At 42.9% G+C, this 6,779-nt stretch overlaps 1 non-coding gene across 1 annotated transcript; it reads right to left on the bottom strand.

The window, feature by feature from the left end:
- Nucleotides 1-5,101: 5,101 nt before the first annotated feature.
- Nucleotides 5,102-5,208, bottom strand: LOC125588238. Its single transcript, XR_007324627.1, has one exon. It is a non-coding gene; the product is annotated as a small nucleolar RNA R71 (small nucleolar RNA).
- Between the last annotated feature and the right edge of the window lie 1,571 nt (nt 5,209-6,779).

Here is a 6,779-nt window from a genome sequence, read left to right as displayed (position 1 = left end):
TCAGTACAACAACTACCAACAGAAATCCTATCCCAACAACCAACAGAGTGGTTATCCGCCTCGAAACAACCAGCAAGGCAGCTATCAACCTCAGCAAAACCCCTCATCTGGTTCCTCTGCTCCTCAAGAGAGCAGCACTGGCACCCTGCTGAAACAAATCTTGGAGTCTCAGACTAGAAGTGAGAAGCATGTTGGTTATGAGTTGAAGAACCTTCATTCCAAGATTGATGGGAGCTACAATGAGCTCAACAACAAGTTCTCACATCTTGCTTCTACAGTCAAGAATTTAGAGAATCAGTTTGCTTCCATGAACACTCACCAGACTCGCCAGCAAGGATCCCTACCTGGAAAATCTGACCAAAACCCCAAGGAGGCCAAAGCTATCACCCTCAGGAGTGGTAAGCAGTTACCTCCTACAACCCTCACCAAAGATGCTGAGAAAGTAGGTGAGGAGGTGGCCATCAACTTAGATGATGAAGTGGTGATTGTTGATGAGAAAATCAATGATGAAATCTTGGAGAAGATTGTGGAAGCCAAGGGTAAAGGAAAGGTTGGGGAAGAGAAGAAAACAGTGAAAGGTGGTGAAGTTCTTGCTCCAGCAAGTGAGAATTCTTTTGTTCCTCCTCCCTATGAACCCAAACTACCATTCCCTGGTAGATTCAAGAGGCAGCTGCTAGAGAAGTACAAAGCTTTGTTTGAAAAGCAAATGAGTGAAGCTCAGGTTGCAATGCCCATCATCGATGCTTTCATGTTGATTCCTCAATACAACAAGTTCCTAAAAGATGTTGTAGCTGCAAAGAAAAAGGAAATGGAAAGCATGATGATTCTTACCCATGAGTGCAGTGCCATCATCCAAAGGCTTGATGTTCCAGAGAAGTTAGAGGATCCAGGATGCTTCACACTACCTTGTGCTCTTGGACCTATGATATTTGAGAAATGTCTCTGCGATTTGGGAGCTAGTGTCAGCGTGATGCCTTTGTCTGTTGCAAAGAAGCTTGGATTCACTCAGTACAAGAAGTGTAAACTCTCTCTGGTGTTAGTTGATCGTTCAGTGAAGTACCCTGTGGGCATCTTAGAGGACCTACCTGTGAAGATTGGAAAATATGAGATACCTACAGATTTTGTGGTGCTTGAGATGGGTGAGAAGGCTCAGGACCCATTGATTTTTGGAAGGCCATTCTTAGCTACAGCAGGAGCAATTGTTAAGGTGAAAGAGGACACGATTGATCTCCATTTGGGTAAAGGGCATGTTCTCCACTTTGACATCAAGGAGAAAATGAAGAAACCAATTGTGTTCGGGCAAGCCTTCTACATTGAAGAGATGGGCACTCTTACTGATGAGCACCTTGAAGAGTTACCACCTGAGGACGACGAGGAGGGAGCATCTCCCTCTACTCATTCTCCATAGAAGGTAACCCACTACTTTCCCTTGTATATACCATTTTGCATATTAGTTTTCTCTTTTTGGGTATCTCTCTCTCCTTGACAACACAGAGACTGTGTCATTTAAGTTTGGGGGAGGTACCAAGTATTTGATCACGTTTGCTTTGATGATTTTGTGTCTCATGCATTGCATTATACATATATATTTGCATAAAAAAAAATTCATTTAGTTTGCATCATTGGCATTTCTAGGAGAGTCTAGAGCATATAGGTTGCATTGGGAGCAATGATTTTAAATGCCTTGTAAAGAACACTACGTTGCACCTGAGTAGCTTTTGCACCTCTCAAAAACACTTGTATGCTTCGAGCCTTGAAGACTCTTCCTGAAACTTGTTGATTGCTGAAACTCAGTCTTTGAAGCCAACTACAACCTTATTTGAACTGAACGAACTTAATGCTTCTTGCTCATGGTCCCTTGTGTACTGAGTCATGGCTATACACACTTGAGTTGTCACATCCTTTATGCCAATCTTATTTTGACAAACTCTAGTGGTAGACCACTCCCAAAACCTTTCCCTTCTTTTAAGCTTTCATTGTTTGATGAGTGAGGCCTTCTTCGGAAAGTCTTACATGTGCATAATGTTGAGAGTATCGGGAACGACAATGCTTGATCTTCATTCTTGCTAGATTGGGCACTTTATTGTCTAGCTATAGGTGGGGGTGAGAGTTGTGATTATGATTTGGGAGCAATGAAAAAGGAAAAGAAATGACTCTTTGTGTTTAAGTGAATTGTCTTATTGGGATAGGTAGAAAAACTTCTAGCTCAAGTTATGAAAAGTCTTGGCCCCCATCTAAAAAAAAAAAAAAAAAAAAAAAAAAAAAAAAAAAAAAAAAAAAAAAAAAAAGAGGCTAGCAAAGTTGTTAGGAGCTAAGAAATGTTTTGAGGTTGTGAAAAATCCCTTGTAGATTTCAAAGAGAAAGAGTTGATGTTCTTAGGATCTTTTGGTGAGAGGTGTGAGTTGGTTTTGACATTGGGAAATGATTGTGTGATTTGTATGTTTGGGAAAAGGGTAGAACAATGGAGATTGAGCATTGTATGCATGAGTTGATCCCTTTCTTAGATATATTATGTGCAATGTCAAGGCTACTTGTTTCGAGAGTAAACCACCTTAAAGATTTTATGTTTCGAACCTCTTGAATCACTTGAATAAAAGCCTTCCCTCACCCAACCAAATGACTTGGACCAACTGACCATTTGCAAGAATTCACCTGATGTTTTGTGCTTAATGAATGTGAGAGTTGGTTGATTTAAATGTGTGGATGCTTGATGATAAGTGTAAGGGCAAAAAGAGTTGAGATAGACCTAGAGAAGCTAGAGTGTAATAAGAGAGTGCGCTCATGCTGGATTAGATTTTGAATCGAGTACTAGTTGTGTTTCTTTTGGCTATGAGCTCCCACCTTCAAACCTCTCTCCCTATGAGTTCTAGAAAGTTCACTTGTGGACAAGTAAAAGAACAAGTTTGGGGGAGTTGATATCTTGCATATTTCCATTATCTTATCCATTCATCCATGTGCATTTTGATCATATAGACTAGGATTTAGTCATGTTTAGGTTGCATTTTGCATACATGAGTCTCTATCAGGTGTTGGAGTGCCACATGGAGTTCTTGGGGCTATTTGGATGCATTTGGAGCTCAAAGGAGGTGAAATATGTGATCATTGGACGAGCAGAGCAGGGGAGCGAGGTTCCGCAGCGACGTCATGAGGTCGCTCCAAAGCACCTCTCAGAGCGACCTAGCTGGAGCGACCCCGTGAAGTCGCTCGCCATACTCACCCCGTGAAGCGACTTGCCCAGAGCGACGCGCCGAGGTCGCTCGCATCTCACACCCCTCTCGGAGCGACCTCCTAAAGCGACGCCATGAAGTCGCTCGCGTTCTCGTCACTCCGAACAGTCTTAGATGACCCTGGAGCGACCTCTCAGAGCGACCTATCAAGGTCGCTCCCGATCCAGAGCGACCCGTTGGAGCGACACACCAAAGTCGCTCGGGACCTCTCGCCCGGAGACACCAAAAATCGGCCCTGGAGCGACCTTCCGGAGCGACACCTGCAAGTCGCTCCGCGTTATTTTGCTGCCGAAAATCATGACTTCTCAAGGACCTTTTTGCAATTTATTTTGGACGTTTTACATTTCTAAAACCTATGTTTTAAACATCTTTGGTAGCCACCAGGGCAGATTATCTTTGATCTATTGAGAAATACACAAAAACTCTCTTGAGAAGTTCATCTCTTGGATTTTGATTGTTATGTTCTTGTGTTCTTGTTGATTTCTTATCTATTTCTCTACATGATTAATCTGAAATCCAATATGGGTTTAAGAGGAATCATGGAGATTAGTGAGTAATCACCTTTTGAATTCATGGGTTAGGGAGATTAAGGGTGATTAGGTTAGTTCTAGGATGTTTTAGTGTAGATCATTCTTGTTCCTTGCTAGTAGAGTATTCCTAATGCATCTTCTGAGTTGGCCACTCAAAAGTTGATCAATAGGCATTTCCCACCCGAAAGGTGTTTGATGAAATGCCTGAGACAACTCTCCTAGGCTTTTAGTATACTTTGCCAAAGACATTTGTTGTTAAAGGTGCTAAGATAGCTAATAGACTTGTTAGTAATGATTGCTTTCATATTATTCAACCAAAGACATTTGATGTTTGAGATATGTTAGCAAATGAGCATTCATCTAGACATAGAGCTTGCTTAGAATTGTGTCTAGGCTTAAGGTTGATAGTTTGATTGATCATTTGCCATCCTTAGTTCGATACTTGATCACCCAAGGTCTAATCCCTATGCCCATGAGTTCTCTTTTCCCTTAGTCAAGAAAGTATCATTTTGTTATTGCTTTCTAGTTTTAGTATAGTTTAAAACCCATCTAAATCATTGGTTGCACTTAGATTAAGTGAGTACTTGCATTCTCAGTGCTTTGATATCCCTCAGAACTGGTTCGACAATCACTATACTACAACATTTGTCTTAGGAGCCTTGAAAACTCCTAACATCAAATGGCGCCGTTGCAAACTTTGGTAGATTTGAACATTGAGATTTAGTACTTACTTGATACTAAGTCCTTTTATTCTTTTGTATGTTCTTCTTCTTCACCTACCTTTAACTTTAAGTGTATGAACTGAGGAGCAGGGCAACAAAACTTAGTTCCAATATTAGCAGACATCAGAGCTTTAGAGAGGGATTGTGTTCGAGCTTAAGAAGAGGAATAGAAGAGAAGAAGACAACAATCCAATTGCAATCGATTGGATGCTATTGGCCAGATCCACGCAGGGGCGAACACCAACCGCGGGCAGCTCGAGCTTTCCTCCCATTGGTTACTATGACCGGCCCAACATTCATGGTCACGACTGGATGAATCGAGCACGGCTGTGGCAGCCAAAACTTTGAGGTCAAGTCAGGACTTCCTCAACGTGATCGAGAACAACAAGTATCATGGCTTAGCTCTAGAGGACCCATTTGACCACTTGGAAAGTTCGACAGCTCTGTGGTTTGTCAAAAACCAATGGTGTTCCGGAGATGCCTAAAGCTCAAGCTATTCCCTTTCTCTTTGGGGGATAAGGCACGTCAGTGGGAGAAGTCTCTACCCAGTGACTCTATCACCACTTGGGATGATTGCAAGAGAGCATTCTTGGAGAAGTTCTTCTCATCCTCAAGAACTGCTAAGCTGAGAAATGAGATCTCCAGTTTTCAACAGAAGAACTTGGAAGGCTTCAGTGAAGCCTGGGAGCGATTCAAGGGCTACCAAGCTCAATGCCCACACCATGGTTTCTCTAAGGAGAGCTTCCTGAGCACATTCTACCGTGGTGCTCTTCCTAAGTACAGGGCCAGACTGGATACAGCTAGCAATGAGTTCTTCTTGGGGAGAACTGAGGAAGGCAGAGGATGCAGAGGAGCTGTTGACAAATGGTAAAGAGTGATGCAATCTACAGTGGAGACCACGACAAAGGCAGTCGAACAGATGATAAGCAGACGAGGAAAGAGTTGAAAGCTCTACAGGATAAGATAGACATCCTCCTTGCTGATAAAGCCACACAAGAGCAGCTGCACTTTGTTGGTAACCCAAGCCAAGAGACACCACCTGTTGTCCATGAGGTTGAGGGTTTGGAAGGTCAGGAAGAGCTGTGTTTCATCAACCAAATGGTAGCTGGTACAAAAAAGAGCCCAACTTTCAGTACAACAACTACCAACAGAAATCCTATCCCAACAACCAACAGAGTGGTTATCCGCCTCGAAACAACCAGCAAGGCAGCTATCAACCTCAGCAAAACCCCTCATCTGGTTCCTCTGCTCCTCAAGAGAGCAGCACTGGCACCCTGCTGAAACAAATCTTGGAGTCTCAGACTAGAAGTGAGAAGCATGTTGGTTATGAGTTGAAGAACCTTCATTCCAAGATTGATGGGAGCTACAATGAGCTCAACAACAAGTTCTCACATCTTGCTTCTACAGTCAAGAATTTAGAGAATCAGTTTGCTTCCATGAACACTCACCAGACTCGCCAGCAAGGATCCCTACCTGGAAAATCTGACCAAAACCCCAAGGAGGCCAAAGCTATCACCCTCAGGAGTGGTAAGCAGTTACCTCCTACAACCCTCACCAAAGATGCTGAGAAAGTAGGTGAGGAGGTGGCCATCAACTTAGATGATGAAGTGGTGATTGTTGATGAGAAAATCAATGATGAAATCTTGGAGAAGATTGTGGAAGCCAAGGGTAAAGGAAAGGTTGGGGAAGAGAAGAAAACAGTGAAAGATGGTGAAGTTCTTGCTCCAGCAAGTGAGAATTCTTTTGTTCCTCCTCCCTATGAACCCAAACTACCATTCCCTGGTAGATTCAAGAGGCAGCTGCTAGAGAAGTACAAAGCTTTGTTTGAAAAGCAAATGAGTGAAGCTCAGGTTGCAATGCTCATCATCGATGCTTTCATGTTGATTCCTCAATACAACAAGTTCCTAAAAGATGTTGTAGCTGCAAAGAAAAAGGAAATGGAAAGCATGATGATTCTTACCCATGAGTGCAGTGCCATCATCCAAAGGCTTGATGTTCCAGAGAAGTTAGAGGATCCAGGATGCTTCACACTACCTTGTGCTCTTGGACCTATGATATTTGAGAAATGTCTCTGCGATTTGGGAGCTAGTGTCAGCGTGATGTCTTTGTCTGTTGCAAAGAAGCTTGGATTCACTCAGTACAAGAAGTGTAAACTCTCTCTGGTGTTAGCTGATCGTTCAGTGAAGTACCCTGTGGGCATCTTAGAGGACCTACCTGTGAAGATTGGAAAATATGAGATACCTACAGATTTTGTGGTGCTTGAGATGGGTGAGGAGGCTCAGGACCCATTGATTCTTGGA

This window comes from Brassica napus, chromosome C5 (genome assembly GCF_020379485.1).
Source record: "Brassica napus cultivar Da-Ae chromosome C5, Da-Ae, whole genome shotgun sequence".
NCBI classification, from domain to species: domain Eukaryota; kingdom Viridiplantae; phylum Streptophyta; class Magnoliopsida; order Brassicales; family Brassicaceae; genus Brassica; species Brassica napus.
Note: the sequence above shows the minus strand (reverse complement) of the source record. Positions and strands in the feature narration are given on the sequence as shown.